At 47.0% G+C, this 23,499-nt stretch overlaps 4 long non-coding RNA genes across 4 annotated transcripts in view; all 4 read left to right on the forward strand.

The window, feature by feature from the left end:
* Positions 1 to 20,658, forward strand: part of LOC122383171 — a 35,060-nt gene extending 14,402 nt beyond the window's left edge. Inside the window, exons 4-6 of the long non-coding RNA XR_006256790.1 lie at positions 19,955 to 20,025; positions 20,252 to 20,376; positions 20,546 to 20,658. This is a non-coding gene — a long non-coding RNA (uncharacterized LOC122383171). The remainder of the gene's footprint in view (positions 1 to 19,954; positions 20,026 to 20,251; positions 20,377 to 20,545) is intronic.
* LOC122383170 lies at positions 75 to 3,465 on the forward strand. The gene is made up of 2 exons (XR_006256789.1): positions 75 to 2,057; positions 2,637 to 3,465. It is a non-coding gene; the product is annotated as an uncharacterized LOC122383170 (long non-coding RNA).
* LOC122383172 lies at positions 4,432 to 7,223 on the forward strand. The gene is made up of 5 exons (XR_006256791.1): positions 4,432 to 4,641; positions 6,130 to 6,254; positions 6,404 to 6,430; positions 6,800 to 6,870; positions 7,177 to 7,223. It is a non-coding gene; the product is annotated as an uncharacterized LOC122383172 (long non-coding RNA).
* On the forward strand, positions 7,234 to 9,382 carry LOC122383175. Its single transcript, XR_006256793.1, has 3 exons — positions 7,234 to 7,301; positions 7,463 to 7,505; positions 9,334 to 9,382. It is a non-coding gene; the product is annotated as an uncharacterized LOC122383175 (long non-coding RNA).
* Positions 20,659 to 23,499: the final 2,841 nt, after the last annotated feature.

A 23,499-nucleotide genomic window follows, 5' to 3' on the forward strand; every position in this document is an offset into this window, starting at 1 on the left:
TACCCCCACGCCTGCTGGACGCACCGCACACAGCGCACGCAGCAGTGTGCGGTGCCCGTGAACACCCCTCTGAATTCTGTGGTTCAGTTGAGATTCAAATCAAAGTAGGTAAAAGGTAACTAGGCCAAGGCCAAAGGTAGTTGATGTTTTGATTGATTTGTCTTGTAGTTGTGGTAATTATCCTACCAAGTATGCTCTATCCCAACGGCCAGTTGACGAAGCATGGCAATTTCGACGAGATGTTGTCATCGTGGGGTTGTTCAGCTGGTGTGGGTTTGGTGCGTTGCGGATTTGGCTTGGTGCAGCACAGATTTAGTGTAGCGTGGTGCGAGTTTGGCCTGGGTGGTGTTTCACCGGTGATAGTGATTGCAGCACGCTGCTATTACATGTGTCAAATTAGGTTTCCATGGAGACATCAACAAGCCCCATTCACATTGCTTCAACACAACCACAAGTGTGACGTCAGCAGAATAGCAGCGTGCTGCTATCACCGGTGAAACACCACCCTGGTGACGGACTTGACGGGGTGTCAATAAAGCTGGAGTCACCTTCAGCGCCAGCCAGTAAATGTGTAGATAAAAGGAAGCTGAAATTTAAAAACAATCTAACCTCACCTAACCTAATTTATTGACTAATAACATACTAACCTATACCCTACACCCTACCAACTGATGGTGACACCAGCTTTAACATAAACCGTAGGTTGTAGTTTAGTAGGTAAGGTTAGGTCAGGTTAGATAATGTTTTTTTCTGTTAGACTAAGTAGGTATTTGATTAGATTTAAAAGCGAATTTTGTGTAAATGTCTCAAGAACTGGAGAGTCTAGCGACTTCACAAATGGGTGGCAGCATGTGAGATGCCTGCTATATGAATACCAGAAATCCTTCTCTATGCCTTAACCCCCTGTTCTGGGCTGGGCAGACAATTTCATCCCATGTGGGAAGCTCCCCTAGGAGCATACACGGAGCCAGGTGCAGTGTCAGGGGCTGGGTGCCCTGTCCACTGGATGGGCTCAGCCCCAATAACTTGTACCAGGGTGCTTGCCCATACCAATAGCTCCCCCTAATTCCTATCATTCCTCCAACTCTGTAGTCTTTTTGGGCCAAAACTTGAAAGAGCCCAGCCCAACAAAACTTTAAATTGATTTTGTAACATGTGGCATAGTACTAACTATTTTGCCAGTCTGGCAACATCCCATTACTGCCTTGACTGGCTTTCTTCTCTCTCAGGCTGATCCTGTGTCACAGAGCCACATAGATGAGCAGCTACCCATCGTAGGATGCACACTCAACCTCCTGCTAGTTTCTGAGCCAAGTCAGCTTGACAGAGGGGTCTGCTAATGCACAGCCACCTAGCCACTGCTAACAGATGCTGGCTGGGACAGACGTTCATCAAAGGTGTGCCACACGACATGGGCATTCTCGTTCTGCATCAAGCCTCAAGGTGCCTCAGCCAAACGGCAGTGAGAAATAAGGGTTGGAATAAAAGAAGAGGACTGAGCAGAAAATCCATTTACCACAATTTTATCACTGTGGACCATCGCGAATGCGTAGTGTAATAAACCTATTAACTTAGCAGACCAGCACGCTCAAGAGATCTTGGAAACTGGACCCCAGATCAGTAGATGCAGACATGCACATGCAGACGAAACACCAGCGCCATGCATGGGGCCCAATCTCACCATGGAAATGCCCAAGCACACAGCTCAAGCCATGCTGCCATCCACATGACGTGCGGACAGGTATCCATTATCAGACTAGATATGTGATATCTGATTTTTTTATAACATAGCCATTTGCAATCTTTTGTGGCGATGGAACTTTCTTAGCATAAAAGACCGCCGTTGTGTACCGTGCCTGTGGCCAGCTTAGTCGTTTCCATTGTATGCTTTGTGGTTTTTTAGTTCTGAGCATGTTATCTTTCAACAGGCTCGTTGCTGTCGGCGGTTCTGAAGACAGCGGTTCGATCCAGCTGAAGGACGTCACCTGGCAGAAAGTTGCAGAGTGTAGTGGCCAGTATCAAGCCACATTGTCCAGAAACCATCACATTATCTCCAGGTCAGTAATTGTGTGAACCGGGGGGGGGGGGGCAGCTGCGCCTTGGTCACCACTGTGTCGAGTTGTGGACGCCTGGGCCACTGTGTCGAGTTGTGATAGGAAAATCCTGCGAAATTCCTCCCACTTCTCCGTAGGTCTCTGCTGCTTTAACACAGCTGTCCAGTCCGTGTCGGTGAGCTGCCAGTTGAACTGGTCAGGATCGACCCGCTGTAAGCACCGGCGCTGAACCGTCGGGCCGGTCGCCGCACGCCACCAAACCGCAGCCCTACGCGGGAAATAATCGAGCTTGGACTTCTTGGATGAGATGTTTATGCACAGGCTAATATTATGATTTATGTACTGTAATTATGACTGAGTGTGCGACAGAAGACGTTGTGACTATGAGTCATACTCGCCGTGGCTGGTATTTGATGACCGTCGTGACCTGTGACGGTCGCTGTGACTGCTGTGTGACGATCACCGTGACTGTAATGTGACGGTCGCCGTGGCTGGTACGTGATGTTCTCAGTAACTGTTTATATAACGGCCGTCGCGACTGAAAGGTGACGACGTGACGTGACGCGACTCGCTTTGTTACAGGTCACTAGTCGCCGGTGCTCGAGCTGACGGCGTCGTTCGAGGGCTCCACGGTGACAAGCGCCGTCACCGCTGCCGCCGCCGCCGAGACCATCCGACTCCTGGGCCCTGTTTCACGGCAGCGTACTACAGCGCGCTACGCAGCGCTGCTGTGTTAGTGCGGCGATTGAGACGAATTCGGCTCGACGCTCCAGCGTTGCGAAACACCCGTGTCTATGAAGGATACGCCGATACGTCTCCCAGCTTCAAGCCCTTCCCGCCCCCCCCCCCCCCGCCCCGTCCCAACGGTGTTGGCCGAGATTGGGGTTTGGTATTTTAACGGGCTCTCCGATGACGTCCCGCAATTTGTGTTATGTAATTTGACGATTATGTCGTAGTCTCATTCTGTCTCGATATGCTAATAAATGATAAATGGGACGGAGGTTGGAAGTAAGGTGTGAGTGGCTGTAACCGGCAGGTTTTGGCGAGCGCGATATTAGTTATCGTGAGCGCGCCAGCTGCGCGCTTCTGGCGAGAAAATACTTGCTCTGGAACCTAGAAGTTTGTCGTGAAATCTATGTACCTTTGGATTGAATTATTAGAACATAATGTACTTTCGGTGTCCAGCACTGCAGCTCTGGAAACAGAAATATGGATGTTGGCTGTTTGATGTAGTAAGGGCTAACAATCCGCGTCAAGAATCAAAAGCTGTATGCAAATTTAAGTGAATATATTTCAATGAATTTTTAAATTTTGTGATACAAAACATAAATGTGTCAACTACTGATTACACCCGGCTGCAAACACTGTAACGCTTGCAATGCTGTACGGCAAATAGATAATATAGATTCTCTGGCTGCCGATTGGCGCGATCCGAGGCTGCTGACTGTTGTTGTATAGGACAACACGGCTGAATGGCTACGATCGAGAGTACGGAACGGTGCTGGTGACTGGCGGACCAGCGAAAACAGGAAAGGAGATGAATAGCTCTAGCTCCCGTCTGCGCGCGGAAGGGCGCTGATTGGCGCGGCTCGCAGACTCCATTGGCTCATCAGACTGTTGTTGGTTTTCCTCCTCCCCTCCCACAGGCGTAGCCAGGTAGCTTAGTTGTGCGCGGAAGCGAGCGGCCAGAGCGGCGCTAGGTGTCGCCCTCCCAGCGACCGGGCAGTGCAGCTGGACGTGCCGCGGATGGTCCGCCTCTGATCTCGACACACTCGGAAGAGTGCGGCCGGACACTCCATGGAGTTGCATAGCGTCGATAGGCCGTATGGTGTCGCTGTCGTAATTATAAAAGCGTAAGTAGAAGGTTGAAGCAAGATTTAGAATGTTTTTCTATACATTTAATATCGCAAAGCACAGCTTTATGCGCTGGCTACGATATGTGCGCGTCGGTTGCGGCAGTAATCATCGAAGAAATATATGGTTTATGAACGTTTCTTGATCATAAAATGATAAAACATTGCAATGTTTGCCTGTTGTGAAGAAAACTCCTATACTGCCGCTCTATCGTCCGGAATTATTCGTGTCTGATTACGGCGATTCCGCCACTCTATCAGCTGATTTTTGTTTCCGAGTCACGTGACCAACCGGTGTCTCCCTGCTGAGACGGTGAAATACAACACACCGCTCTGGTGGTCAGAGACCAATGTGACGCTCTGTTCAGTCGTTTGTGGCGCAGTTTGACGGTTCTAGTTCAAGATAAATAAGTTCCTATTGAGCGTTTGGCATAAGCTTCACTCTTCTGCATTTCCAATATTGATTGAAAGATAGGATCTCAAGGATAGGATATCTTGTAGACGTCCTATACTTTGTAGATTACTCAAAACTTTGTAGATTGTGTGACAGATAACGAATTACATGGATATGCGATTTTTGCTCGGTAATAAATTGTAACTGACCAACAATCAACTGTCAATAGCTAGGTGCTGAACATTCATCTCTGGTCTTTCAGCGCCCGTCCCAGCATTGGCAGCACCACCGTCCACCACCATCACCGCCGGCCTCAGGACCAAGCCCACCACCAGCGGGCGTGAGTTCACCAGCGGAATCTGCTTATCGTGATGAACATAATTTCCTGGGTCAATGACCTGTGTTCCGTTCCCCGTGTCCCGTCCCCGTGTATTTTTATGTATATAGTCCTTTTTGTGTTATATATGCTAACATAGACTACGGCTATGTCAATAATGCAGTTGTCAGCATAACAGTTGGTATTGGTAACAGTAATACAGTAGTCTATGATGCTAATCAAAGTAAAACTCGAAAGATGCAGATGACTTTATGCATAAACCCGGCCGGGCCCGGGGGTAATCCCAACCACCGCAGCCCGGGGGGGGGGGCGTTTTTCGCCCCCCCTGTCTAACTCCGTAAATAAGGGAGCTACGGAAACAAAAGCGATACCAAACGAAAGGTCCTTACGAGACGATTCTAATGCACCTAAAATTTTTGACCTCAGGTCAATTTTCAAGGTCAGAGGTCAAGGTAAAAGGCAAAAACCGGCACATGTGTAGTGATCTCAAAGTAAGCCTTCTAGAGGACGGCAGGCTGCATTAAACCGGCAAAATTGGGTGTCAAACGAAAGAAGAGAATCTGAGGATTCTGAAAATGTGCTCCAAATTAAAGGTCAAGGTCAAGGTCACGCTCAAAATTGACCTCAAACTTGGCACTTTTTCGCACATCTTGCGTGCTAACTTCCAAGATGTTTTGAAATGTTTTGAGGCTTATCAGTTCCCTATTTGTGGTTCATCTTACGATGCAAGGCTGCTCAAAGGTCAAGGTCACAGAAGAGTATCCCTGCTAGAGGCTATTTCACTGATTCAAGTTAGTAATAATAAATAAGACAATTTTGCCATCCGGAAGCTCTAAATGAAGGCTTAGAGGAAAATAGATGCCAGATTCGTGATCAGCGGGTACAAATCCATCATAAACGACCTTTCATGTGTCAAGGTCAACCAGAGGTCATTCGAGGTCACATGAGGTCAACATGAAACTTGACCTTTTCCGAACAAAATATATATCATTCGACGCGGCTTGACAAGGCGAATGCGATGGTACCATTGCCGTAGCTCTAGGACCATTTTTGTCGAAGTTATTTGCGAAAAACTAAAACCACATTTCGGGGTCGTTGACCTGACCTCTGACCTCAGGTCACCAAAACTATTTTTCTATTTTTCTCTAGGTCAAACGCTACACAGCCGTGCTCGTAATTTGTCTTTATCTCAAAAACTCTATTTTTAGCAGCTATTTGAAGTTTGCGTCTGGGACGCCGAAGTTTGCCGTGCAGGGGTCTAGAAAAATGGACCTTGTGACGTCATGAAGGGGGCTAGGTCCAAGTTTTTTACTTCAGAAGATGTCAAATTGATGGGAGAAAAGGTACTGAAAGTTTCGCCTTCCTACCCCTAAGCGTTCGGGAGTTATCGCAAATATTCGCCAGGGGGGGGGGGCGAAAAACGCCCCCCCCCCCGGGCCCGCGAGGGTAAATCAGCGGGAATAATCATCTGTCCATTTACTACACCGGCAGGTTGACGGAGGCGGGTGTGCGGCTCTGGCGCAGCTGAGCCGTCGACCGCCGGAGCCAATCCGGCAGTCCGGCATTTCAGCTGCCGCACACTCGCCCGTCACAGGATCAGAGGCCTCCCGAGACAGGTTAGTCTGGGGACGCTTCTTGTGTGATGCATATTTGTGATTCAACCTTTCTAGTTGCACTTCATGGGAGGTGAATGTTGTTTTCATCATTTACCGGTTAGACCTTTGTATTGTCTCTATATATTTTTGATGTCGGCCCTCAATTTCAGCTTCCCGTTTCCGACCGGCTGAGACGGGTGACCGGCGGCGGCGCGGCTGGGACGGTGAAATACAACACACCGCTCTGGTGGTCAGAGACCAATGTGACGCTCTGTTCAGTCGCTTGTGGCGCAGTTTGACGGTTTTAGTTCAAAATTAAATAAGATCCTATTGAGCGTTTGCCATAAGCTTTACTCTTCTGCATTTCCAATATTGATTGAAAGATAGGATCTCAAGGATAGGATATCTTGTAGACGTCCTGTACTTTGTACATTACTCAACACTTTGTAGATTGTGTGACAGATAACGAACTACATCGATATGCGATTTTTGGCTCGGCACTAAATTGTAACTGACAAACAATCAACTGTCAATTAGGTGCTTGACATTCATCTCTGGTCTTTCAGCTCCCGTCCCAGCATTGGCAGCACCATCACCAGCACCGCCGGCCTCAGGACCAAGCCCACCACCAGCGGGCGTGAGTTCACCAGCGGAATCTGCTTATTGTTTTTTTTTTTACAAATTGTCCGGTTGTCGTGTCCCGTTCCCGTGACCTGTTTGTATGTCTGTTTCCGTGTCCGGTTTCCGTGTCCCGTTTCCGTGTCCCCTTTTCGTGTCCAGTTCCCGTGTTTCGTTTCCGTGTCCTGTTTCCGTGTCCCGTTTCAGTTTTGTGCTGTATCAATTCCACTTTACCTTTATTCTAAATAATTTCGACTACATGAATCTAAAAACACCATTCATAAATCAGCTGGAATAACCATCTGTCCATTTACTACACTGGCAGGCTGACGGAGGCGGGTGTGCGGCTCTGGCGCAGCTGAGCCGTCGACCACCGGAGCCAATCCGGCAGTCCGGCATTTCAGCTGCCGCACACTCGCCCGTCACAGGATCAGAGGCCTCCCCAGACAGGTTAGTTTCGGGGACGTTTTTGGGAGAGGGGAATCGATGCTCTGGAATTAATTTTATAGCTATACTTGATAACAAGCAAGCTGTTGATCATACAATTTTTCAATCATATCCAGGAATTTATATATCTAATGAAAACATTTATTTTAGCTATCTCATTTCAGGTGCAGCTGAGAAGGTGACAGTCGCCACACCGCTCCTCGGGTGGTAAGAGTCCAATGTGAAATTGGAGAACGATTGAAGAATGTTGTGTAGCATTTTACTCCATTTTTAGGCAATAATATATATTTAATTGCCAGGTCCGAGCACTACAGTCCCACGCACAAGGGGGAAAAGCTCAAATTATTGAGCGCTCAAAATATTGAGCGTGTGACGTCAGAGGCTCCCATAGGCGTAATGTTGAGGGCTCAAAAAATTGAGCCGTTTCAGGAACACGTTTTGCAAAAGCAACTCGCAACACCTAGGGAGAAATGGCAACACCCTAGGACAATCACTAATGATGCAAAACAGATTAGGCTTTCATATTTTTCACTGCTCAAGCTTCAATGATTGGGGGAACACCAATTTAAAGGTCGAAATCTTACGGCATACCAGAATGACTTAAAAACAGGCCAATATTTATGTCGAAATAAAAGTTATTTTTTGTCCATTCACGTTTTTTACTAGGGTTCTGTTGGAAAGAGCATTTTTCATACTACCCAAAATGATTGCGACTCAATTTCACATTACTCATATCGGAGAATATTTTTCATTTGGCGGCGCCGTTTGTTTATTTCGTCGCGACGTCTCCGGTCGAGTGGTTGTCGTCGTCCTCGTGTTGAAGGCAAGTTTTTATCGTTTTAGTTATATTTAGATGTTAAAAGGTACACTGAAAAGTTTGAATATGCTGTGATTTTAAATTTGGAAACACGTAAACGTCAATCAATTCACGTTTTCCTCGATTTGCGTGCAGATAAGTAACTGTCGACGAAAGTGGCGCCATCCGATATGATGTTTTGAAGGAAGGAGACACAACATATTTACGTGAAAATTTTTGTTTTTTAGTGGTCTTAGTGCTTCAAAGAGGCTGTGAATGTTTTCTTCACACAATTTTTCATTAGGTATGATGAGGTAAAAGGTAGTTTCAGTCTTAACTTTCATATAATTGACATTAAAACATATGATAGTCCACTCCTATCAGTGATTGAGCACCTTGATATTTGGCATTTCTCATTAATTTGAATGTATTCTCTATCCATATGTCCTGATAGTAAGTGACAATACTCTGCCAATATGTTTCCATAGTTTTCACATTCATTTTCCAGTCCTTTACATAACATCACAATTTATAATCAACAAAACTCAACTCCTTCGTTACTTCACAACACTGACAGCATGAGAGACTGACGGTCAACTATTGTGTGTGTGAATGCTGAAACAGGATAGCCACTTTGCTGACTGGCTCATATGAAATAAGATAAAAATGATCCTTTATATCATTTCCATCTGGAGGATCGGAGTCAACGGAAAAGGAAGGCCACTTTCAAGCCTCAAGGTCTAGGCCGCCAGACGCCAGTCGACAGTCACCACCAAATGTATAATAGATTAATTCATTATTATACTTTGAGACCCTTAGGTCACTGGATCGGCATCACATTTTCAGTTTCAATATAGCAAAGGTTTTTATTTGTATGATGTGAAATATTTTCCTGAATCAGAATTTAATTATCCCTAGGTACCTGGTAGAGGTTTCGGATTTAATGCTCATTGTTGGTGTGCAGTCAGGATTTTTTGACAGGTCCAGATAAGGAATCCTGAGCAATTTTGTAGTAAAGTAGCCTCCTTATAAGTTATAATCACCACACATTTTATCAAAACTCAAAAGCATTTGCAGAATTCATTCAATGAAGAATTTTATCAATGTTGCACCCATTTCTTAGACGACCTAGGCTGCATCTTTTTTTAGTTCCTGTTGTATGACATATTTTCCATTTTGTTCCACTGCATAAAGAAAAAATCGTTTGAGATCACCGAACAGCTTTTCTTTTTCTGGCAGGTCTGCACAACCAAGCGGTCGCTGGCGAGGACGTCGGCCGTCCCTGTGGGTAAGGTCATCTGCTCAGCCTTTGTGGAGATCAGCAAGACGTCACCAAGATGAAGACTTTGCTGGAGCAGAAGCCGCTGACCCGTGTCCGATTGGGCAGGTCATGCTCGACGGCACGAGCCACAACTTGAACGACTCGGTGACATCAACAACATGGTGGAGCAGGTGAATGAGTTTGGCGACGTGTTGTGCGACTGCAAGAAGGGTTGTCTGCGTGTTCTGGCCGGCGGAGCGGCGACGCTGCGCAGTCTGTGCTGGCGGTGAGCAGCTGGCCGTGGTGACCGCGCGCGCCCACATGCGCCGACAACCTGTGCGGCTTCGACGGCCCCGGGACAGCCCGATGCCGCCCACTATGCGACGCCGACCGCGCAATGTCCGTACGGCCACATGGAGGTGTGCCCGCGCCTTTTGCCCGCACGCCGCTACCTCGCAGCTGGTCTGCAACCACGCCGTCGCCGCCTGTAGCCCAATAACAAAACGGCTGTCTGATAATGCCGCGTGTTCTTTGTGATGTTGCTACTGTGATGGTTGCTACTGCTGGTCTGAGACTCGATGTTTCCATTCGTCCCTTACATGTTAAGGATTTGATAATGATTAGCTTAGTCCGAGCTTAGGTCGTTTATATCATTTGTTATATGCAGAGCTGGGCAATTGCGTTCCTTTAGTGCGTTCCTGCGTTCTTCCGTACGTACGCACCGCCCTTTTTAGGAACGCAAGAACGCAGGAACGCAAAGTTTTTCAAAGGAACGCAAGTAAGAGGAACGCACCACCCGAAATTTTGAAGCGTTCCTGCGTTCTTGCGGAACCACCCGAAAAATTATATTGCTGCCAATGACCTCTGTGTCAAATGTTTGAATCTCGAGTACGTGTGTTTGCCGGTAGAGGCGCCACTTGTCGGTCGAATCGAGGAAGGCTTGCTTAGATTTAGTGATGATGTTTACTATTCGATTCGGTTTCAGGCATTAAATGTGTAAAGATTTTTAGTGGTGATGTTTACTATTCGATTCAGTTTCAGGCATTAAATGTGTAAAGTAAATATGATAACTTTTACTAAGATACATCTTTTAAAGGGACCCTCCCACCTTCAAAAAAGTTAATGAATTGGCATGAAAGTGATGTCGCTCGGTTCAGAAAGAGCAAAAATGAATATCTACCAAATTTCATCGAAAAATATTCACCGGTTTTCAAGATATTAGACTTTTACTTTTGTTTACTTTTTGGGATCTCCGCTGTTCCTAGCGACTTTATTTGAAAGTGCGGCATTTGTTGCGCGCAAAGCAGCATATACCACCGCGTGCTGCCAAACGTTTTAGTAAAAGATTTAAAAATCGTTAGATCTCCGCTGACGTCACAAATTCTAAGGGGGCATACCAATGCATTAGCCCCTTAGAATCCGAAAACTGCAAGTTTGAAATTCCATATCTCCGAATTAAAGCATTTTTCGATATTGTGAATGCCCAAACCGGTATTTTCAGGCCATGGCCACCAATTTGGCTATCTCAACTCAAAACTAATGTTAAGGTGGGAGGGTCCCTTTAACTTAACTATTGTTTTTAAGCAGGTCGTATTTTTGTTGAAAACCCTACGGATGATATTGGTAAAACGTATTTCAGATATTCGATTCGGAAACACTGGCGGTCGCAGCCGCTAGTAAAAGGGGGGGCCAATGTCACACTCGCGGGACATAACATTTATCCGTCACCGGGAGGGGGGGGGGGGTGATCGGCTAATTTTTACGTCCACGAGGTGCCGCGCAGTTGGCATTACTTATGCTTCATCCATCTGATTCTTGCGTGAAATCTTTAAGCTCAATTTAGGGCAAAATCACCAGTTCCATTTCCCGTCCCACGGTGCTTCCACCGGTCGGCCCACTGCACCATGACGACGGATCGGTGTAGCATAGGTATACTGGAAGGTCAGGCACGCGGATTCATGACCTTACCACTATAAAACAATTCGGAAAAGTACAGATACCTCTTGCTTTGAACAAGCATGTGAAACCCAGAGAGCATTTTCAGACTATGACATTTACCCATATAGGTAACATACCTAGTTGTGTGGCGGCGGGAGAGAGTAGGTACACCGACCTCTGGAGACCCCCCACAGGTTCCGAGCTTTCAAAATTGGCATCTGAGGGCCGCGCGCGACTCCTACGGGGCTTCGAAACGGCTCTATTGGGGCTCACTCAACTTGCCTAGTCTTACTGCTAAAAAGACTGGCCCTGAGCCCTAAGGACTTCATCAGTCTCTGCCAGCCCCAGGACCCACACCGGCTCATGGGGTCCCGACGTCGAAATATGAGGGAATCTGCGCGGGACCATCAGGACGTAAAGTAATCTCGATCAGGACCAACGTAAGGCTGTGCCGGAGACTGCGTGAGCCCTCTGATCTTCAGAAACCCACCCATGTATGTTTTCACGTAGAGGCCAGTTTAGGGCCCTCAGAGACCAGTACAGGGCCTGCAAACTACAAAGGCCAGTAGTTTGAGACAATCAGTGACCGAGTTGGGCTCTCAGAGGCTAATGTGGGTCATTACAGGCCAACATGGGCCCTCAGAGGTCAGCGTGGGGCCCTAAAAGACCGGCATGAGCCGTCGTTGGACCCCAGAGGCCAGCAGAGGGCCCTCAAAGGCCAAGATGGGCCCTCCTCACAGGCCAATGCAGGCCCTTAGAGGCCGGCATCGGGTCTTCAGCAGCCAGTGCGCCGTGCGGGGCCCTCATTGGCACCTAAAGGTTCGTCTTGGGACACCACAGACAGAAATAAAGCCACCAGAGACCGGTGTGAGACCCTCAGACGCCGGTTGGGACTCCTGAGGCCGGTTAGGGGCCCTCATAGGCCAGATGTGGGGTCTCAGAGGTTGATGTAGGCTCTTAGCGGTCAACGTGGGCGCTTGACCGCCACTGAACTTCCCTCAGAGGTCAGTGTAGGACGTTCAAAGACCGGTGTGGGAGCTATATTAATAGCTGGGCGTGGGTTTTTGAGCCTCGTGACGATCGAATAATTGCCAGGGCCCCATACACCTATATGGGGGCCCATTGGTTGTTTGAGGGGGGGGGGGCAAATGATATGATGGCCCCCTTTATTGACCTTTGGGGGGCATGGCCCTGATGCCCCCCCCCCCCCGCGACCGCCACTGTGTACACATTACACACATGCCTCTGAGATTACATACTAGCTCATGCAAACTCTATGCAGGCCCCGGAGTTCCCACGCTAATCCTTAAGAAACCAAGCCGGCATACGGCGTCACCACCGGGCTTCTGAGGTGCACAGCACCAACCCATGAGGTCTTACTTTAGTGTCTTAGAGCCAATCTCCTTTAGCAGGGCCCACCCACCACTGCCGAAGAGGGTCTCATGCCAGCCATTGCTGGGCCTACGAGAGCCTCAAGTAAACCCACGCTGATATTCCATATAAGATCCGGCCATACTCGTGAACCGGTGCCAGCGACGCTGACCGCCAAATTGACAGAATACGAAACTGAGCCCACTCATGAGTGAAATTTACGTCCTTTGATGGCGCAAGAAAGAAAATGAAACATGCGAAAAGCTTTTCTAGTACTTTTGTTCGATCTGAAAGGTGGGGCCAAAAGATAGTATGGCCCCACCTTTCAGCACCAAAGGGGGGGCCATGGCCCCCGTGGCCCCCCCCTGGGACCGCCAGTGTTCGGAAAAGAGATGTCGAGCTGCTTTTCGGCCCCACGTCGCCATTCTGGGTAGGGGAGACTGGGGCGATGCGTTACACTTCTTGGTCTTCTGCACTTAGTGGCCAAGCTATTCAATGACATTGCACCAAATTTGGTCACATGCTAGCTGAATCAATTTGGAAAGCACATGCAAACTTTCACTTCTTTACGACTATTCACTTTTATGTGAAATTCAGAAAACCAAAGCAAGATTTTTGGGGTAAGTTGAAAAATTGTGGGGCAACTTGATACACGGTATGGGGTAACATGTTACACTTCTTTTTTCGTAGTTTCTTCATCACTATAACAGTCATTGCCCGTCCTATCGGAACCGATCGTAAGCCTCCCTAATGGATAATACTAAACATGCTTTCCTTTCTCATTGAAAGGCAAGAACAATAAAGCATAAACCATTACTGTACTCCACACGCATGAAAAGGCTCATCAAACATGGCTCAAGCTCTGATTTGCCTTTACTGCGACGCCATGGGCACCATGCATTGCCATACTGACCGGAGTTTCATTTTCTGCACAAAATTTACGCCCAGGTAAAACGGAGCACGCTATAAGCAGTCTTGGGTAGCCATCTTTAAACATGCCCCGGCCCTGCGGCGGCCGAATTTCTCAAGACTGAACTCAAATGTTTGTTTACATGAAGAGGCTAGCGCGTTTTACTTGGTGATCTTACAAAAGAAATCATCGCTTAATTTTGTGAACATACATTCAGCATTCTTACACAAATAACCTTGACAAAAAACGACCCAAAGTGTTGGCCAGCAAAAAATACTTTTGCTGTCACAACTTACCCCAGTGCGCCTACAGGGCGACATGGCGTTCCACCAGGTCTGAGCCTGCAGTGACATGTAAAATGTGCGTAACCTTTCTGCTACCGTAAATATTGGCGCCATATCAAGAGTATTTTTAAAGATATTTCCTATGTAACAACTTACCCCTGTAACAGCTAGCCCCACTCTCCCCTATTCTGTGATCGATTCGCCCCGTGTTTGGTTGGGCCCGCGCCGCGTGGTTCAGCGGTATTTTTGAGGGAGGAACGCAGGAACGCAGGAACGCCAACGCACCGAGCGAAAAAAAAAAAATTGAGGAACGCTATTCCAGGAACGCACTAACCGCGGCCGGAGGAACGCAGGAACGCTAACGCACTACCGAAAATCGAGGAACGCGCCCAGCTCTGGTTATATGGCATATTTTGGATCAAAGCAGTACGACACTGCCTCCTGCTTTTGTGATGTATGCTGGCAAGACGCAGGTTCCGGTCGCAGGTCACCCGGTTCCAATGTGGTCGGGCTGGCATGCGATAATGTGATGTTGTTTTGCTCGTCTCTGTGTTCCACACTTGATGATGTTTGTGAATCTAACCCACATTGTATAGTATTTTGTTTGTTTGCGGCCGATGGCCTTGAAAGTTGTAACCGTGGCAATACAGTTTTTCCTGCTATAATTCTCCAATATTCAAGCGTGGGTGGATATCTTTCTGTATTCACGTATTCCCTTCTCCCAGTACAGTCAGAGAATATCAATACAGTATTCATACGGATTATTCAAGCCCTGTATAATTATTTGAGGTGTGCCGAATCCGAAAGGCGACCGATAAAACTACTAGCGGAAAATGTGACATGATGCCATGGGTTTGTGAAAAGTTTAGGTACCACGTAGCATTCAACTTCCTGCATTTCTGTTTCAACTCAGTTTAACGTATTTCAACGAACATAACATCAAAAATGGCAGCCAGTACCGGCTTCACCTGTCACGGAGAACGCTCAAAAAATTGAGTGTAGATGCTGGCCGGCACTCAATTTTTTGAGCGCCAGCTGACTGTCGTCTGTCGTGGCGCTCAATTTATTGAGTATCGCGGTCCCGAACGACAAGTGGCGCTCAAAAAGTTGAGCGTCTTTAGGGCATTTTCTTTCCAAAAACACCGATATAAATTATCACGGCGAGTGTTCGAGAAGAAACCTTGTTGCTCTCTCTTGCCATTGATACCTTATTTGGATACGATATTTGCCGTAGTGTGACGCTAAAGGCATTTTAAAATACCATTGTTTCGCCTATTCCTTCATAATGGGGCCCGCTCAATTTTTTGAGCGCTCAATTTTTTGAGCTTTTCCCCCTTGTGCGTGGGACTGACTATACCAGACATTATTCGGTCGCTTTCCCAAGGGTGTTTTAAAATAATGTCCGAACGAAGTGAGGACATTATTTTATCGAAAATAGCGTCCGAACGGAGTGAGGATGCTATTTTCGAAAATTGCACGAATGAAATGAGTGCAATTTTCGCATTGAATGTGCGAGCCTGCGAGCATATTCAATGAAAACACCCTTGGAGATAAGCGACCGTGTCATGGCTGGGATGGTATTCGGACCGGGCAATTAAATTTATTATAGTAAATTTTTGGCACCAAGCACCAACGCTTCTCTGAGAAAGGGTTCGCTTTTGGGCTTCGACATCAAGGAGGGGCACGGAAGATGGGGGGGGGGAGGGCAGCAAATGGGTAAAGCTTTGGGCGTATAATGAAAATTATTGCCAATGGACTTTAACACACGATGGGCGAATAACGAAATTAATCTACCACTTGGTCTCAGTATACCTATACAAATTGCGAATTGCCTACCACGTCGTATTTTGCTTGAAATTCGTCCCTCTTTTCTCAGATATTTCCTGGTGAACATGCGAGACGCGTCTGTTACTTTTATTAGACATTCATGCTACGAAGCAATTGCGAGTGAGAAGTAGGCGTTGCGGAGACATGCTTTGTCCTCATTAGTGGGAAAATGTCGTTGCGTTCCCTCCTCTTTCCTATATTTTTACATCCAATATCCATGAAGGTATGATAACAAACGTCGATCTTACTACGAACACTAGCTCCTGGCAGTGCTGTCCTTCCCGTTTTGTAAGGGTCATCTTCAATTGCTCTTCACTGGCTCTTGAGAACTAAGTGTGCCTCGAAATCTGCCTTCTACATTTCCGCGTAACCTGCTAAGCCATCTCTTTGAAATACATACGATAAGTCATAACATTAAGGCTGTGTTCTTTTCAAAATTCACCTGTCAACCTGTTTCGCAATTTACTTTATTCCAAGCTACAAGCTTCTATGACCGGACTTTTATTGAAGTTTCAGTCATCGAACGCATTGTTTAACAGGGAGCTTTTGAAGAGAAGAAAACTGCCGTATAATGAAATTAACCGCCGTGTTTTTATGCATGGGTTTTGATAGGCATTTCCGAGTTTTGGCGTCGACTGAAATTAACCGTCTCTCGCGCTTCTGGCTTTCAGCAGGCCACCTTTATACAAAAATTTAACTGAACTTTTTTAACATGCGTCGGTGGCAAAAATGTACTATAATTTCATTTAACCCGCGCCCCACTGGGGTCTGTGTATAACACGCCCTACTGGGGGGGGGGGCTATTCATAGCCCCCCCTCCTAACTCCGAAACTACTGGGCCGATCGTCAAAATTCAAACGGCGTCTGATAGCCCCGGAAAAACTGTCGAGCGAAACCTAATTTCATTGACCTCGAGGTCACCGATGACGTCACAGGTCAGGTCAAAGTAAAAATTATTAGCACTTTGGCTTGTTCACATTTTGGGCTCTGGCCGCCGTCTTACAAGTCAGATCAGGCTCATTTTTGGTTTCCACACTCGTGAACAGATGCTCTAGATACCTTGAGGGTACCAAACTTGTACTTTGATTTTCAGGTCAGGGTCAGGTCATCACAGGTCACGAAAATATTATATCATGCGTCGGTCACGTGACACATGTTTTATGGTCCATTTAGGCCATAGATTTCGAATTTGATGTCGTGTGTGTCATTCAAGGTCATTTTGAGTCGAAATTAGCTTAGGTCAGGTCACTTTCAGGTCAAAAAAGGTCAAATTTTGAAGTTGAAATTTTTCAACAAAAAAGGTGTCTATTGGATGCAGTTTGAGCTCAGGAACACGATGATGCCATTTATATTGGTGTACGATATCAAATACGTACTGAAAAATTGATTTGAAAAATTAATAATTGTGAATTTTTTGCAATAATGCGTATAACTTGGCCATTTTTGAAGATATTTAGCTAAAACTTGCTAGAGTTAGTCATAATCATGCGTTCTGTCACATATATTCCGGTTTTTTCGAAAAGTCAAAAACTTTTTGAAAAAAATATAAAAATATAAATTTTGAATATTATTATATTAAATTTTCGAAATTTTCAAAATTTTGAAAATCCGAGATGGCAGTTTGATAGCGCGGTCAATTCTGAGTCCTTTCATGCAAAGAAATTGGATCTAGCTTAAAAACTGAGCTCTTGGGAGCGATTGCCGTGGTTCAATGTTTTGCGTCGAAATCGGACGAACATGACGTCACTCTGACGTCATTTCCGGCCGACCTATGGTAGCTACGAAGTTCAAATTTTGACACAAGGTGTCAAATTGATGCAGCCGAAGGTACTGAAAGTTTGGCGTCGATTCGTCAAGCGGTTTGGAAGTTATTGCAGAAAAACGGGAGGGGGGCTATAAATAGCCCCCCCCAGTGGGGCGCGGGTTAACCCGGCAGTTGCTGGGGTATTTCGCCACCCACCGTTTGCTGGGGGGGGGGGCGTAAAAGGCCCCCAGCCGATAACTCGAGAACCAATACGCGCAGCGAAACGCACGAGGCGGCAAACGAAAGAACGCGACGAGACGCTTCAGATGAGTACTTTAAAGTTGAATTTTGAGATCACAGGTCGGGTCAAGGTCAGGTCAAACACCTGAAATCGGGCTTTCAGTAGCATGGACTTCAGGACTTCGCAATGGGCGCCTCTCGTCATAAACTCTGTCAAAACGGTGCACAATCCATCATATAAGGCCTACAAGAGTGTCAGCTCTATGTAGGGGTCAGTCAAGCATAGGTCAGGGTCAAGGTCAGGTCAACCGGGCAGGCACATATCCCCGAAAATCAAAACTGATATTCGCAGCCTGTGGCACATGTTTTATGGGTAATTTGGGGCGTAGAACACAATGGTGGCATTCATTTTATCATATGTGTACGTGTTTGGCTAAAAAAGTTCAATTTAAGAAATATGTGTATTATGGTCGTGAAGTAGTCACGAGAAATTGCCAAGATTCAGTTCGAGATTTTGGAAAATGCGGAACGATAATCAATAATCGAAGATAGCCATTTGATTGTTCATGGTATTGGCAGTCTAATGGCGTTTACGGCATGTCTGTATGTCTATTCCGTGATTTTATATGATTTTTTGAACATATGCTGTTTTTGGTCGAAAACTCAGAAATTATGACGTCACTAAAACCTCGATATCTCAAAAAATTTCCGACATATTTTTTTGAAACATTGTCACAATAAACTTTAATCAATTCCCTACAGGTACCCAAAATTTGGCGCGCCTGCGGCGCGCCGTTTTTATGCTATGGCCCGGCGAAAAAAGTGGGGGCGTTTAACGCCCACCCCCCAGCAACTCGCGGGTTAACCCGCGCGGGGCTGGGGGGTAAATTTTACCCCCCTCGCGAATTTTTGCGATATCTCAAAAACGGCGGCGCGCAGCGCCGCCAAACTTTCAGTACCTTTTCTTACATCAATTTGACACGTTCCCTGAAAATTTGAGCGAAATCCGTCGGAAAATTTTTGAGAAATTGACGTTTTAGTGACGACATGTTCGCCATTTTCGCCTCAAAAACGGCAAAAGTTCAAACGCCGCTAACATCTTCATTTTTAAAGGAATCAAGACGTAACAAAAAGGTTATACGTAATTTTACTTTGTCTATCAAATGGCTATCTCGGTTTTTTGAAAATGTTGGATTTTGGCCTAAATGTTTTCAAAAAACTGACTTTTTGGGGAAAATCATTATAAAATCCAAAATTTTGAGTCTATCGAAAAAACCGGAATTTATGTCAGAGAAGTGGTCTATGTGCACCTACATACCAAATTTTAGAAGAATCGGTTCAAAAATGTGGGAGTTATTCAAAATTTTATGACGTCACGACACACAATTTTTTTGAAAAATGACTTTTTTTGGAAGTTCTAGACTTCGTACGGAAACAAAAATAGCACCATTCGATTCGCCGTGAAAAACTGCATCAGATAGACACCTTTTTAGGCCTTAACAACCAACTTTAAAATTTGACCTCACTTGACCTGACCTTGACCTGACCTCGACCTGAAATTCATCCAGAGGTGGTCCATATCACTTATTGAGTGTGCCTATTGAATTCTATGAGTAAAATGACCCATAAAACATGTGTCGCACAAGCCCTTTTCTATATTTTGTTTTTTGGTGACCTGACCTGGCCTGACCTGACCTTGACCTTGACCTCTGAATGATATTGTATGCAACGAATATTGTCTTGGTAGCCTAAAAACACGTTTTGAGCGATCAGTCTCAGTCCATGACTCCATTCTTCGGCAACTACGGTGCAAGGCCGATACTGTAGAAACTTGCAATTTGTACCCTTGACCTGACCTTGACCTTGACCTCAAACTTTAAATTAAGTACATGTTTTTAGTAGTTCGTGATGAGAGCTTTCGATTGGCGTTTGAATTTTCCAAATCGGACCATTAGTTCGGGAGATAACAGGGGGGGGGGTAAAATTTACCCCCCCCCCCAGCCCCGCGCGTTCGGCTGGAGACCCCAGCCCCGCGCGGGTTAATGACTTTCAGCATGACGTTTGGCATATGCTTTATTCTTCTGCATATCGAGTATCCAGTCGTATTTAGAATATTGAGGAGGGTATCGAGTAGACGTGCTGTAGAAACTTGATTCATAAAAGACATTTGTAAAAAGTGACGAACTACAATGATCTGACATATGCGACTTTTTTGCAAAGAAATAAGCTGCCACTAAACAAAAGTCAAATGTCTAGGCTCTGGTAATACATCTATCGTCTTTCAGGCTCTCTGCCAGCATTGGCAGCACCGCCACCAGCACCGCCGGCCTCAGGACCAAGCCCACCACCAGCGGGCGTGAGTTCACCAGCGGAATCTGCGTATTGATTTTTGCAAATTGTTCTGTTATCGTGTCCCGTTCCCGAGTACCGTTCTCGTGTACTTTTTCCGTGTCCCTTTCAAGTTTTTTGCCTTATAAAGTCCACCTTACGTTCATTCTAAATAATTGTGACTAGTCATGAAACTAGGAACATCATACATAAATTAGCTTGAACAATATTTTGTCCATTTACTACACCGGCAGGCTGACGGAGGCGGGTGTGCGGCTCTGGCGCAGCTGAGCCGTCGACCGCCGGAGCCAATCCGGCAGTCCGGCATTTCAGCTGCCGCACACTCGCCCGTCACAGCATCAGAGGCCTCCCGAGACAGGTTAGTTTCGGGGACGTTTTTTTGTATGCTGCATATTTTTGCTCAGCGTTTGTAGTTATGCTTGCTACGAGGCGATCTGCGGTTAACAACATTTAAAAATGACACTTTTCTCATTATTTGTATTTTCAGCCCCGGATGACGCGTTTCCTTCCGCTGGTGGCGTCGCCAGCTCCCCGCGCGGCCAGCTGTCGCCATGACGGTGACCAGAGCCCGGGGACAGACGCTCGGTGGGGTGTCCGTCTCTCTGAAGGAGCCAGTGTTCAGCCATGGGTGGACAGGTGTACGTGGGCCAACAAATGGAAAACTGACATGTGCACATGTTATCGGAGCTGGCTTGGGTGACCTTCCCAGCTCGAGCATACATTATGATTTATCAGAATGTAAACCAATCTATTCAATGACATATTATGGAAAAATATATGATAAAACGCCAGTCGTTGTACGGCAGTGCCCTGACCCACCGGTATATTTTCAGCCACCACGATCAGCTGGTGTAGGCCATCCACGACAGATGAGTGCTATACAAGCCTGCCTCCGCCGTGCTTGGAGAGCTGACTCACCCAACGGCCGTTTGTGCCGCCACCAATCGGCTGCGAGTAGCACACACCGAGTGCTACTCGGGGCCGTGTGGCCGCCGTGTCTTCCCTCAGGAAATGGTGGGCTCTGCACTACCTGAGGGGTCTCGGGCGATAATAGAGACGCAGTCCGATGTGGCAGCCTCCACGTGGCGGACTGCGGGTCATGCTAATAGCCACACAGAGCCACACGTAAGTATTGCACTGTAGTATTCACCAGATTTGAGTGTGTTGCAGGAGCCTGACATGTGACGTCACCTGTACCGCTGTTTCCGCTTCTAATGACGACGTGGTCAGGTGTCGGCTCTGCTGCAGTGTCAAGAGGACGCACGGGTTCTCCGACAGCATCATCTTGGTCGTGGTGGCGACTGTATCCGCCAGTGGGGGTGGTATTCAGGAGATCACTAACCCCTCGTCCTATTCTCCTCTCCATGCGGTGTACTCGGCAACTACAGGTTCCGGACCAGACCGGTAGGCGGCGCTAGTGTCGCTGACGTGCTCTGTCTGCGGCTCTGTGCTCCCCTCCTCTGCCCGCTGCTCCTGTTGCTCTACCCAGACCTCACAGGTGGGTCCCCCTCTTCTGGTGGTGTCTACTACACACATTGTCAGATGGCTGGTACAGTGATAAGTAATGGACAGTGCACAGTGGACCGTGGTGCAATATATATTGACGATAAACCAGTCTGTGTTGTTTGTCACGCCGATGTTGTTTGCTATTTATGGCGACTCCGTGTGTGCTGTGTAGTGTGTGTCACATATCATCTATGGTGTTTGTTGTGTGTTTGTTGTGACTCCGTTGTGTTTGTTGTCTGTTACAGCTCCGACCCGTACCGACATTGACTCACTACGAGTCTACTGAGTCATACAGAGTCATGGGGAGTCATCCAGAGTCAACGGATTTCATGGGAGTGAACATAGGTGTCGAGGAGTCCTTCGGAGTCAGCGAAGTCATCCAGAGTCTATAATAGAGTCCTGGGAGTGAAAATGAGCTGTGTTAGCGGGTTAACCCGCGCCCCGTAGGGGGGGGGGGGGCCGAAACGGCCCCCCCTGTCCTTTTCGGTCGATATCTCCTAAACGGCTGGAGATATCGCCACCAAACTTTCAGGACCCCTCCGGGCATCAATTTTACACATTGTGACCAAAAATTTTTCCAGAGGCTATGATAGGTTGGCCACAAATGACGTCAGAGTGACGTCATGTTCTGTCATTTTCGACCGAAAAAAGACCTTCGCGAGAAGACCTGTCAGGACTACAGCTTTGAAGATACAGAAAAATGATCAAGACATAAAAGGTGTAGAATTGACAGGGCTACAAAACTGCTATCTCGGATTTTTGAAATTTTTGAGTTTTGACCCCCAAAAATCAAAAAAGCATTTTTTTGGATATATTCGCTAAAAAATCCAAAAAGTTTTTTGAGTTTCAAAAAAAACGGAATATATGTGATAGTGCCTACCGTCTTCTATCTACATACCAAATTTCAGATCGATACCTCGTTTTTTGGCCAAGTTATAGCGAAAAAACTGTTCAAAATTGATGACGTCAAATTTTCAAACTCAATTTTTGGCAATTCTAGAACTCGTAGAGCAAAACGAAGACCACCATTAGACTCCCCGTGACGAGCTGCATCGAATCGGTACCCATTTTGTGCAAAAATATCAACTTTGAAATTTGACCTAATTTGACCTGACCTTGACCTGACCTTGACAAAAACGTGACCTAGTCTGGCCCCAAAGGCTGCCTAACCCACATAATCGCATTTGTCATGTAAAATGGACCATAAAACATGCATCACACGACACTTTCATATTGTGACCCCCCAGTGACCTGACCTAGAGGTCAGGTCGCTGTGACCTGACCTGGTATCAGTGACCTCAGATAGCAAATTATGTGTTTGACGAACAATGTACTATCGATGGTTTTCAATAAATTACCAATTTACTCGCTTTCACAGCACATTTCTTGAATTGCCTGTGAACGGTGAAAATCTGACCTTTGACCTGACCTGTGACGTCATCGGTTTGACCTAGGTCAATGAGATTTGGTCACAAGGTAGTTCCCGGGTGGGGCTATCGAACGCCGTTTGAATTTTGAAAATCGGCCGGTAACTTTCCGAGATCTTAGGGGGGGGGGGGGCGAAACGCCCCCCCCCCCCCTACGGGTGGTAGGGTCCGCCGGTAGCCCTACGGGGCGCGGGTTAAGACGCTGTTTATACGTATATCCCGGCTAGGCCGGCCGTCGCTCGGTGTCCGGCGGTCGGTGCGCCGCGCCGCCCGCCCATGTGTCACGGCTGGCCGGCTGTGCGGGTGTCTCCTGCCCGCCGGCCCGTGATCGGTCCGTACCACGAGGGCTGAGAGGGGACGGGCCCCGCGGCGGTCAGCAGCAGCTCAGAGAGGCCTCGGCCGGTCAGCCGACGGTGCGGCGTGTGTCCGACGGGTCCGACGGCGGCCTTACAGACGTGAACGGACCCGAGCAGCCGAGCTGAGGGCCAGCTGCCCATTCTGATCGGCGTGGCCTACACTTGTCAGACACTGCAGCCTATACTGATCTT

Source organism: Amphibalanus amphitrite, unplaced genomic scaffold (genome assembly GCF_019059575.1).
Source record: "Amphibalanus amphitrite isolate SeventyFive unplaced genomic scaffold, NRLGWU_Aamphi_draft 000157F_arrow, whole genome shotgun sequence".
NCBI lineage: Eukaryota > Metazoa > Arthropoda > Thecostraca > Balanomorpha > Balanidae > Amphibalanus > Amphibalanus amphitrite.